The sequence below is a fragment of the Oncorhynchus masou genome, chromosome 30, assembly GCF_036934945.1.
Source record: "Oncorhynchus masou masou isolate Uvic2021 chromosome 30, UVic_Omas_1.1, whole genome shotgun sequence".
Taxonomy (NCBI): domain Eukaryota; kingdom Metazoa; phylum Chordata; class Actinopteri; order Salmoniformes; family Salmonidae; genus Oncorhynchus; species Oncorhynchus masou.
In genome coordinates, this window is record NC_088241.1 from 60642241 (window position 1) to 60654930 (window position 12690).

The 12690-nt window shown below is 39.2% G+C and overlaps 1 protein-coding gene across 1 annotated transcript in view; it reads right to left on the bottom strand.

Annotated features, from left to right (window-relative positions):
- LOC135521676 (piezo-type mechanosensitive ion channel component 2-like) overlaps positions 1 to 12690 on the bottom strand; it is a 142245-nt gene that overhangs the window by 67722 nt on the left and 61833 nt on the right. The gene's annotated exons all lie outside the window — the stretch shown is intronic.

Consider the following 12690-nt stretch of genomic DNA (forward strand, 5'->3'; position numbering starts at 1 on the left):
CTATCAATGCCCTTTATTCATGCTATCCAATGCCCTTTATTATGCTATCCAATGCCCTTTATTCATGCTATCAATGCCCTTTATTCATGCTATCCAATGCCCTTTATTCATGCTATCAATGCCCTTTATTCATGCTATCCAATGCCCTTTATTCATGCTATCCAATGCCCTTTATTCATGCTATCCAATGCCCTTTATTTATGCTATCAATGCCCTTTATTCATGCTATCCAATGCCCTTTATTTATGCTATCCAATGCCCTTTATTTATGCTATCCAATGCCCTTTATTCATGCTATCCAATGCCCTTTATTTATGCTATCCAATGCCCTTTATTTATGCTATCCAATGCCCTTTATTTATGCTATCCAATGCCCTTTATTTATGCTATCCAATGCCCTTTATTTATGCTATCCAATGCCCTTTATTGATGCTATCCAATGCCCTTTATTCATGCTTTATTTATATCCAATGCCCTTTATTCATGCTATCCAATGCCCTTTATTCATGCTATCCAATGCCCTTTATTTATGCTATCCAATGCCCTTTATTTATGCTATCCAATGCCCTTTATTTATGCTATCCAATGCCCTTTATTTATGCTATCCAATAACCTATCCAATGCCCTTTATTTATGCTATCCAATGCCCTTTATTTATTTCAATGCTATCCAATGCCCTTTATTTATGCTATCAATGCCCTTTATTTATGCTATCCAATGCCCTTTATTCATGCTATCCAATGCCCTTTATTTATGCTATCCAATGCCCTTTATTTATGCTATCCAATGCCCTTTATTTATGCTATCCAATGCCCTTTATTTATGCTATCCAATGCCCTTTATTCATGCTATCCAATGCCCTTTATTTATGCTATCAATGCCCTTTATTTATGCTATCCAATGCCCTTTTATCCAATGCCCTTTATTTATGCTATCAATGCCCTTTATTTATTTATGCTATCAATGCCCTTTATTTATGCTATCCAATGCCCTTTATTTATGCTATCAATGCCCTTTATTTATGCTATCCAATGCCCTTTATTTATGCTATCCAATGCCCTTTATTCATGCTATCCAATGCCCTTTATTCATGCTATCCAATGCCCTTTATTTATGCTATCCAATGCCCTTTATTTATGCTATCCAATGCCCTTTATTTATGCTATCCAATGCCCTTTATTCATGCTATCCAATGCCCTTTATTCATGCTATCCAATGCCCTTTATTTATGCTATCCAATGCCCTTTATTTATGCTATCCAATGCCCTTTATTTATGCTATCCAATGCCCTTTATTTATGCTATCCAATGCCCTTTATTTATGCTATCCAATGCCCTTTATTTATGCTATCCAATGCCCTTTATTCATGCTATCCAATGCCCTTTATTTATGCTATCCAATGCCCTTTATTTATGCTATCCAATGCCCCTTTATTCATGCTATCCAATGCCCTTTATTCATGCTATCCAATGCCCTTTATTCATGCTATCCAATGCCCTTTATTTATGCTATCCAATGCCCTTTATTTATGCTATCCAATGCCCTTTATTCATGCTATCCAATGCCCTTTATTTATGCTATCAATGCCCTTTATTTATGCTATCCAATGCCCTTTATTCATGCTATCCAATGCCCTTTATTTATGCTATCCAATGCCCTTTATTTATGCTATCCAATGCCCTTTATTTATGCTATCCAATGCCCTTTATTTATGCTATCCAATGCCCTTTATTTATGCTATCCAATGCCCTTTATTCATGCTATCCAATGCCCTTTATTCATGCTATCCAATGCCCTTTATTTATGCTATCCAATGCCCTTTATTTATGCTATCCAATGCCCTTTATTTATGCTATCCAATGCCCTTTATCATGCTATCCAATGCCCTTTATTCATGCTATCCAATGCCCTTTATTTATGCTATCCAATGCCCTTTATTTATGCTATCCAATGCCCTTTATTTATGCTATCCAATGCCCTTTATTTATGCTATCCAATGCCCTTTATTTATGCTATCCAATGCCCTTTATTTATGCTATCCAATGCCCTTTATTTATGCTATCCAATGCCCTTTATTTATGCTATCCAATGCCCTTTATTTATGCTATCCAATGCCCTTTATTTATGCTATCCAATGCCCTTTATTTATGCTATCCAATGCCCTTTATTTATGCTATCCAATGCCCTTTATTTATGCTATCCAATGCCCTTTATTTATGCTATCCAATGCCCTTTATTTATGCTATCAATGCCCTTTATCATGCTATCCAATGCCCTTTATTCATGCTATCCAATGCCCTTTATTCATGCTATCCAATGCCTTTATTTATGCTATCTAATGCCCTTTATTTATGCTATCAATGCCCTTTAATGCTATCCAATGCCCTTTATTCATGCTATCCAATGCCCTTTATTCATGCTATCCAATGCCCTTTATTTATGCTATCCAATGCCCTTTATTTATGCTATCCAATGCCCTTTATTTATGCTATCCAATGCCCTTTATTTATGCTATCCAATGCCCTTTATTTATGCTATCCAATGCCCTTTATTTATGCTATCAATGCCCTTTATTCATGCTATCCGATGCCCGTTATTTATGCTATCCAATGCCCTTTATTTATGCTATCCAATGCCCTTTATTTATGCTATCCAATGCCCTTTATTCATGCTATCCGATGCCCGTTATTTATGCTATCCAATGCCCTTTATTTATGCTATCCAATGCCCTTTATTCATGCTATCCAATGCCCTTTATTCATGCTATCCAATGCCCTTTATTCATGCTATCCAATGCCCTTTATTTATGCTATCCAATGCCCTTTATTTATGCTATCCAATGCCCTTTATTCATGCTATCCAATGCCCTTTATTTATGCTATCCAATGCCCTTTATTCATGCTATCCAATGCCCTTTATTTATGCTATCAATGCCCTTTATTCATGCTATCCAATGCCCTTTATTTATGCTATCCAATGCCCTTTATTTATGCTATCCAATGCCCTTTATTCATGCTATCCAATGCCCTTTATTCATGCTATCCAATGCCCTTTATTCATGCTATCCAATGCCCGTTATTTATGCTATCCAATGCCCTTTATTTATGCTATTCAATGCCCTTTATTTATGCTATCCAATGCCCTTTATTTATGCTATCCAATGCCCTTTATTTATGCTATCCAATGCCCTTTATTTATGCTATTCAATGCCCTTTATTTATGCTATCCAATGCCCTTTATTTATGCTATCCAATGCCCTTTATTTATGCTATCCAATGCCCTTTATTTATGCTATCCAATGCCCTTTATTTATGCTATCCAATGCCCTTTATTCATGCTATCCAATGCCCGTTATTTATGCTATCCAATGCCCTTTATTTATGCTATCCAATGCCCTTTATTTATGCTATTCAATGCCCTTTATTCATGCTATCCAATGCCCTTTATTTATGCTATCCAATGCCCTTTATTTATGCTATCCAATGCCCTTTATTTATGCTATCCAATGCCCTTTATTCATGCTATCCAATGCCCTTTATTCATGCTATCCAATGCCCTTTATTCATGCTATCCAATGCCCGTGATTTATGCTATCCAATGCCCTTTATTTATATCCAATTATGCTATCCAATGCCCTTTATTTATGCTATCCAATGCCCTTTATTCATGCTATTCAATGCCCTTTATTTATGCTATCCAATGCCCTTTATTCATGCTATCCAATGCCCGTTATTCATGCTATCCAATGCCCTTTATTTATGCTATCCAATGCCCTTTATTTATGCTATCCAATGCCCTTTATTTATGCTATCCAATGCCCTTTATTTATGCTATCCAATGCCCTTTATTCATGCTATCCAATGCCCTTTATTTATGCTATCCAATGCCCTTTATTCATGCTATCCAATGCCCTTTATTTATGCTATCCAATGCCCTTTATTTATGCTATCAATGCCCTTTATTTATGCTATCCAATGCCCTTTATTCATGCTATCCAATGCCCTTTATTTATGCTATCCAATGCCCTTTATTTATGCTATTATTTATGCTATCCCTTTATTTATGCTATCCAATGCCCTTTATTCATGCTATCCAATGCCTTTATTTATTTCCAATGCCTTTATTTATCCAATGCCCTTTATTTATGCTATCCAATGCCCTTTATTTATGCTATCCAATGCCCTTTATTCATGCTATCCAATGCCCTTTATTTATGCTATCCAATGCCCTCTATCCATGCTATCCGATGCCCTTTATTTATGCTATCCAATGCCCTTTATTTATGCTATCCAATGCCCTTTATTCATGCTATCCAATGCCCTTTATCATGCTATCCAATGCCCTTTATCATGCTATCCAATGTCCTTTATTCATGCTATCCAATGCCCTTTATTTATGCTATCCAATGCCCTTTATTTATGCTATCCAATGCCCTTTATTTATGCTATCCAATGCCCTTTATTTATGCTATCCAATGCCCTTTATTTATGCTATCCAATGCCCTTTATTTATGCTATCCAATGCCCTTTATTTATGCTATCAATGCCCTTTATTCATGCTATCCAATGCCCTTTATTTATGCTATCCAATGCCCTTTATTTATGCTATCCAATGCCCTTTATTTATGCTATCCAATGCCCTTTATTTATGCTATCCAATGCCCTTTATTTATGCTATCCAATGCCCTTTATTTATGCTATCCAATGCCCTTTATTTATGCTATCAAATGCCCTTTATTTATGCTATCAATGCCTTTATTTATGCTATCCAATGCCCTTTATTTATGCTATCCAATGCCCTTTATTTATGCTATCAATGCCCTTTATTATGCTATCCAATGCCCTTTATTCATGCTATCCAATGCCCTTTATTTATGCTATCCAATGCCCTTTATTTATGCTATCCAATGCCCTTTATTCATGCTATCCAATGCCCTTTATTCATGCTATCCAATGCCCTTTATCATGCTATCCAATGCCCTTTATTCATGCTATCCAATGCCCTTTATTCATGCTATCCAATGCCCTTTATTCATGCTATCCAATGCCCTTTATTTATGCTATCCAATGCCCTTTATTCATGCTATCCAATGCCCTTTATTCATGCTATCCAATGCCCTTTATTTATGCTATCCAATGCCCTTTATTCATGCTATCCAATGCCCTTTATTTATGCTATCCAATGCCCTTTATCATGCTATCCAATGCCCTTTATTTATGCTATCCAATGCCATTTTAAGTTCATTGAGAGAGTTTTGGGCTCCCAGAAAGGTGGCTTCCTCTGTTGAAGGAAGAGTGGTTCTTGATTATTTTTGAAAGTACTTGGTCTGGCTTGGTGTGGATTTACAATCAGAGGTGTACGGTTCTTTATAGAAGAGGGATAGCTAAATGATCATTACTGCGTAGGTTGTTGGCTAGTAAATGACTGGGACGATTACCGTGGAAGTAATTGTTGAATCTTACTTGATGGATGGCAAATTCTGCTCTCTGTCTTATCAATAAATTAAGTTATGTTTTGACTCTGGAAAGAGTAATAGCTACCTGGTCTAAAAAGAGTGATTGTTGAGAACGCTCTAACAGTTAACAACATTTCAAAATCAGATGTCTTCTTTAATTGTGATTTATTCAACCCAGATGCAAATGCAGTTGCATTATTTTTTATAAAATCTTTGGTGGCATCCCATCGACTACATTTTTATTGATCATTATAAATTATTTTAGTTAAATTTCAAACAATGTAGGATTTTGTAATAATGAAACACTGAAATGCCATCTTGTGGCTCTTTTAGGAGATTCTGAAATATGAAGTTGGCAGTAGTAAGTCTGGTGGTCAGACAAGCTCATTTGTCAAATTTCTATTTTTTTAATTAAACAAAATAGAGATATATTTTAATATAGTTTAATATAGTAGATAATGGTATGAAATCGATTCATGAGAATCTAATTTGAGTAGAAAATATACTATTTTACTTTAGAATTGTGTACTCGCTAGACATCAATGAGGTTGTAAACACAACGTACATGCTGGAGAGTCTTGGTTGTGTGTGGATTGTAGTTGGTCTTATTAAATGTCCAAAATGGAATTCCTGTCTGTCCCAATAACCAGACAAAATTCAGTTAATCCCAACAATAAAATGTAGGATCATAAGAATTTGGAGCGTATACATTTAAGAAAAGTAATTCTACCTTCTTGGTCTTCACCTTTACCCATGATCGTAATTTTGAGTTTCTTACAGTATGGTTACACCTTCATTTTTGCATGGGGCTAATAAAAAAGCTGCCATTTTGTCCAATTGGTTCTCTATTCTATTCCGAGTCCTTTTGGAACAGGTGTGTTTCTTGGAGCATTGGTATATGTGACTCGTTTCAGGAAACTAAGCAAATGTTGCGCGTCACCACATCACAGGAGAAGCATTTCAAAGTTTTCTTTTTGGGGGGGTCAGAAATGCCTTCTGGAACATGTGAACGTTCATGTGCCTTAATAACAAACTTGTATGTCATCTGTAAATAAAAATACAATTGTTCAATTATGAGCCTAGTTGGTTTAGCCACAGAGAAAGCTAAGAACCTTTCCGCTAGGCTTTATTGGCTGAGATAATGGATATGCCAAGAGATGAGTTCGGATTTGTCTGTCATGTAGCACGCGTCTGTCTATAACATGAGCTGCTCAGTATGTGTAGGTAATGCTTTCTAACACGGCTTTTTTGAAAGATATCATGAAGAACTGCAAAAGTGTTGCTACTGCTCTCCACTTTCTGGAGGAGCGAGTTTTGAAATCGGTGGAATGCAAGGTGGAAGTAGAGTATGAAAGCTAGTGAGATGGCAAAAATTCAGGTGTTTGACTGCAAATATGCGGAGGGAGTCAAAAAGAGAACACACCTGTCTCCGGATTACATCTTCAAACTAAGGACAACCATGGCAACCGTGACAGATAAGGAGAATCATTCATCCATGTATTCGGGTAAGAGAGTCTAGCTACTGCAGCTACATTTTCAGATAGTATACGTTTCTAATTTTGTCAGAAAGTCGTTTTAAATCATGTTAAAGCGTACTGTTAGCTACTGTAACTAGCTAATGTTAGTTGTCTGGCTCGCTAGCTAATGTTACATGTATGATCTGTGTAGTAATATTACTCATATATCAGAGCCATTTGCAGTCCTAGTTATAGCCTAATGATCTAGCCTAAACAATATAACCCATAGGGATTCAATGTGCTGTAGCCCCACAAGGAAGCATTGTTCATTAATTGCAGTGGAGCCATCGTTGTCTAAATGTCCTGTACCATAGGCAATATAATTATAATGAAGTCCAATGTTCAGCATTAATAATAATAATAATAGTGTTCATTTTACTCAATTGAGGGGGTTTCCTCATCATTGACTTATGCTGAGAGCAGCATCACAGCCATAGGCAAAATTGCATGACTGATTGTGCGTGGATAGCATAATATTGAGCCAGTCAAATTGGGGTTAGCCTAGATCTGTCGGTTCCTCCCCTTGTGTGTTGGGCTTGATGTGCTTCTCCAAGAAGCCTTGAGCCTCCTTGGCCGTGGAAAACCTATGTGTTGTATTCTGAATCATTTTCGAGTGATTCTATTATCTTTTTTAGGAGATTGATTTCCCCTTCTAGCTTTAGTCCGGGCTGATTCCACGCCCATCTGTCACATCGGCCGCTGTCTCCAAACTTTACACTTCAGTGGAGTAGGTATCCACTTTAGAAGTGAGCAGTGTAAGATATGAATTTATCAGTTTTAATTGCAAGTCGAGGGCAGGGGTAATTCCCTCAAGAACAATCACTTGGATGGTAGTGGCCAAGTCTTTTCTGACCATCGGTCAAGATGACCCAGCTCTTACAACAAAGGCTTCCAAATTCCAAGCCAATTCATTTTACTCTACTGAGGGGAACACAACAGCACATGTGTGCTACAGTAAATATATCAAAGTCTAACTTACAGTTGAGGTTTTAAATTTGATAGGAAAGGTTGTTCTGGATTTAAAGCTAGAAATGTGGATGATAGAGAGCCTTCATAGTCTGGTTCAGTGACTGTCTGCCTAATACTAACATATGGAGATTATAACACAGCACAGACAGACAGTCAGTCATATTACGTCAACTGCTACTGCTTCTGCTTAGCTGTAACCTCCAGCCAGTTACAAACAGGAGACGCAGACGCACGCCAGACACACGCGCACGCACACACACACGCGCACGCACACAGCCTCTTCCCAGCCAGCCAGGTTAAATTACAGGTGTCTGACTGAGACACAACATCAGAAGGGGAGGCTGTTGAAAAGAAAAGTACTGTAGATGACACATACTTCTTCACCGTAAAATAATAGGTCAAACTAATAGTCAATGAGGGCCAGTGACCAGTGATTTGTTAAGAGAAATGTAGAAATGTACATCTGAGATTGTGACTAACTACCTTTCATCACAATAACATAGACATTGTGGTTTCCCAATATAAAACAAATTGTCATATTCCTTTGAAGCCTCTTTTGCCCGTAATAGTCCTCCCTTGGTACAGTCGCTCTCAGTCTTGCTTTCCAGTGTTGTATGTACAGTAATGTGAAACCCGGAGCTTCATTCTAAGGCCAGGCCACTCCAATCACTCAGTGAGCTCCACAGGTTCCTGTCTGGTACACATTCATCAGCGTCACTCACCTGCCTCCCAGACTCACACAATGCAATAGGAGGAGAGGTGCCGTAGCAGCAGCAGCAGACACCTGAGGGACCGCATGCTGACATAACAGAAATGATCGAATGACGTGTTCTAATGTCTATCATCGCCTTTAATTTCTCTAGTTTTTGTCTCTGTCACGACTTCCGCCGAGGTTGGCTCTCCTGCCCGTTCGGGTGGTGCTCGGCGGTCGTCGTCACCGTCCTATTAGCCACTACCGATCCCTTTTTCGTGTATCTGTTGGTTTTGTCTGATTGGTTTCACCTGTGTGTTGTTTAGTTAATTAGTGTCTGTATTTAATGTAGGTTGTCCCGCCCTTGCTTTGTGCGGGATTGTTTATTTTGTCATTCATTTTGTCTGTCGGTATTTTGTGTTTCTTATTCTCCGGTTAGTCTGTTATCCTGTGTTGGATAATTTCCCCCTGTGTGTGTTTGGGTTGACCGTGTTTATTTTGTTCACCGGAGAATACAACTTTATATCGCTATCTGCTCTCTGCGCCTGATTCCACCCACCTTGATTAGACGTGACAGTCTCTCACACCTGTCATCATTTTGTTTACAGTGTGGCATCGCAGGTTGCAAATATCCGTATAGGAATTCTATAGAGCAGGGATGTCAAACTCACTTTGCCCCAGGGGCCACATATGGTTTTCAACAAGGTCTGGAGGGCCGGAGCTGAAAATTGATTGTATTTCCACGGCGTCAAAATGTTTAAAACCTAATTCCTTTATCCATAATTTTTGGAATTTCCAACGCTCCCCGACTCTCTATCTTTAATTTCTGAGATTAGCTGGAAACGATCAAGAAACTGTATGAATGTAGTAGGTCTATTATAATTTCTACACAGTTTAAAGCATATTGACTTCGCTATTGACTTTGCTCCCACCACCAAAGAAATACAATAAATAAGTACAAATAAATGTTTCAACTCAAAGCCCCCACGGGCCAGATTAGACATCCTCACGGACCTTATGTTTGACACACCTGTTATAGAGTGTGTGAAAAGATATCAACAGGGCCATTAGGCTAAGCCCATATGTCAACAGAGGTAATCAAGTTTCAGTCCTGCTAATTTCCCAGACAGACAGACAGGCAGGCTGCCCCCCCCCCCACCAGACAAAATAATAATTATCCCCTGAGGAATGCCAGTAGCTTCCCTGATGGCGGCAATATGACTCTAAACATTAAGGTTGGCCCTTGCCCCTTCGGCTGTTGCTTTAACCAAGTGAGCAGTAACACTTTCAATACTGGGCAGGTGACATCACAGCACCTGTGGCTACGGATCACCTTGGAAACCCTGTAATGGTCGTGCTAATTAGCCTAGCGGCACAGCGCGGAAGACTGGGACGATTTACTATTTTTACACCACATGTGGCATAAGGATATGAGCGACAGTTAAACAATCGTAATGTCTGTGAACCCGGCGGCCGCACCAACCATAATAACAGCCGATGCTGGGAAAAATAAACGCCCACTACAATCGTCATGACACAATGTAGTTTGGGTGCAGACTTGAGAAAACACCAAACCTCTGCTTTTGGCTGAGTCTATTATTTTACTGCTGGCCGTTCCATCTAAACACAGCTTGGGACGAGGCACATATCTCGCTTTCAAGCATACGAATGCACCAATAAAGCCGTGGACAGTGTGTAATCATGACTTAACCCTCGTAGTGAATGAGACGTCTGTTTTCTAACCATAATGTGCCTGGAAGGGAGAAAATGGTCTGACATCTGTCAATGCTTTGTTTGGATGGTCGTATTTAAACATGGGATTATATTTGACATTTAGATTTTTTTTATATATTATATTTGGGAGAATGGCAGATGCTGTGGTCACAATACGTCTCTCTGTTGTGGTCCCTATGTCTGTCTGTTGATGTTATGTCGGTCAAAATGTATCTGTCCATGTTCACAGAAAGCAGCATCACAAATCCACATTAAAGGTAAAGTCTGGGATTTTTTTCCTGCTGTTAAATGGTCATTTCAATGAATCATATAAACCCATTGAAATACACTACATGACCAAAAGTATGTGGACACCTGCTCATCGAACATCTCATTCCAAAATCATGGGCATTCATATGGAATTGGTCTTTCCTTAGGGCTATAACAGCCTTTGCTCTTCTGCGAAGGCTTTCCACTAAATGTTGGAACATTGCTGTGGGGACTTGCTTCCATTCAGGTCGGGCACTGATGTTGGGCGATTAGGCCTGGCTCACAGTCAGCGTTCCAAGTCATCCCAAAGGTGTTCGATGTAGTTGAGGTCAGGGGTCTGTGCAGGCCAGACAAGTTCTTCCACACCGGGGGCATTGTCATGCTAAATCAGGTAAGGGCGTTCCCCAAATTGTTGCCACAAAGTTGGAAACGCAGAACCGTCTAGAATGTCATTGTATGCCGTAGCGTTACGATTTCCCTTCATTGGAACTAAGGGGCCTAGCCTGAACCATGAAAAACAGCCCCAAACCATTATTCCTCCTTCATCAAACTTTACAGTAGGCATTATACATTCAGGCATGTAGCGTTCTCCTGGCATCTGACAAACACAGATTAATTCGTCAGACTGCCAGATGGTGAAGTGTGATTCATCACTCCAAGGAACGCATTTCCACGCATTTCTACTGCTCCAGAGTCCAAGCTTTACACCACTTCAATCGATGCTTGGCATTGCGCATGGTGATCTTAGGCTTGTGTGAGGCTGCTCGGCCATGGAAACCCATTTTATGAAGCTCCCAACAAACAGTTCTTGTGCTGACGTTGCTTCCAGAGACAGTTTGGAACTCGATAGTGAGTGTTGCAACCGAGGACAGATGATGTTTACGAGCTACATGATTTAGCACTCGGCGGGTCGCATTCTGTGAGCTTATGCGGCCAAACACTTCCTGAGCCGTTGTTGCTCCTAGACTTTTCCACTTCACAGTAACAGCAGTTACAGTTGACCAATTACAGAAGGTCTAGCAGGGTAGAAATTTGACTAACTGATTTTTTTTTAAACATATATATTTTTATCTTTATTTAACTAGGCAATTAAGTTAAGTTAAGAACACATTCTTATTTTCAATGACGGCCTAGGAACAGTGGGTTAACTGCCTTGTTCAGAGGCAGAACAACAGATTTTTACCTTGTCAGCTCAAGGATTCGATCTTGTAACCTTTTGGTTACTAGTCCAATGCTCTAACCACTAGGCTACACTGTTAGTCTATTGAGATTTGATGGCTGTGTGCTCTATTTTATACACCTGTCAGCAATGGTTTTGGCTGAAATAGCAGAATCCACTAATTTTAAGAGGTGTCCACATACTTTTGTATATATGGTGTATCAAGACAGTGGCTTTTGCGGGCGACCTGAGATGTGAAACAGACAAACGTCACATGTTTGTGTGACGTCATTACGTCCAGTTGTTTTTAGCGATCCACTGAAAACCCACCATAGCTGGCAATTGTTGCATCTATTTTCAATGCACACTTTCTAATTGTCAACAAAAAATCTCTGGAAAAAAGTGAATGGAAACATAGCTAAAGTCACGCTCCTGACAGAACCATTGCTGAGCAGCAGGGCTATGGATGACTCACTTGGGAAAACACACTCGTCTGTGTGCTGCGATTAAGCCCAACCAGAGTGATGAGAATTGACCCTGGACTGTTTGTGTTCAGCCACTGTTTTTGAACTTGTGTATTTGCATGTAAACTTAAACGTAATCATTCAGTTCAGTTCAATTGAAAATCTTCAGTACTATGACACTATGCCTTAGAATGCATAGTTGTGATGTACATTAGAATAAGTCAACTTTCTTGTCCTATGTAAGGGGTGGGAGGATACTCACCCCTTACCCACACAAAAACAAAAAAATACATATTAAACTAGACAAGTCAGTTAAGAACAAATTCTTATTAACATTGATGGCCAACACCGGCCAAACCCGGACGACGCTGGGCCAATTGTGCGCCGCCCTATGGGACTCCCAATCATGAAATTGAACCAGGGTGTCTGTAGACACTGAGATGCAGTGCCTT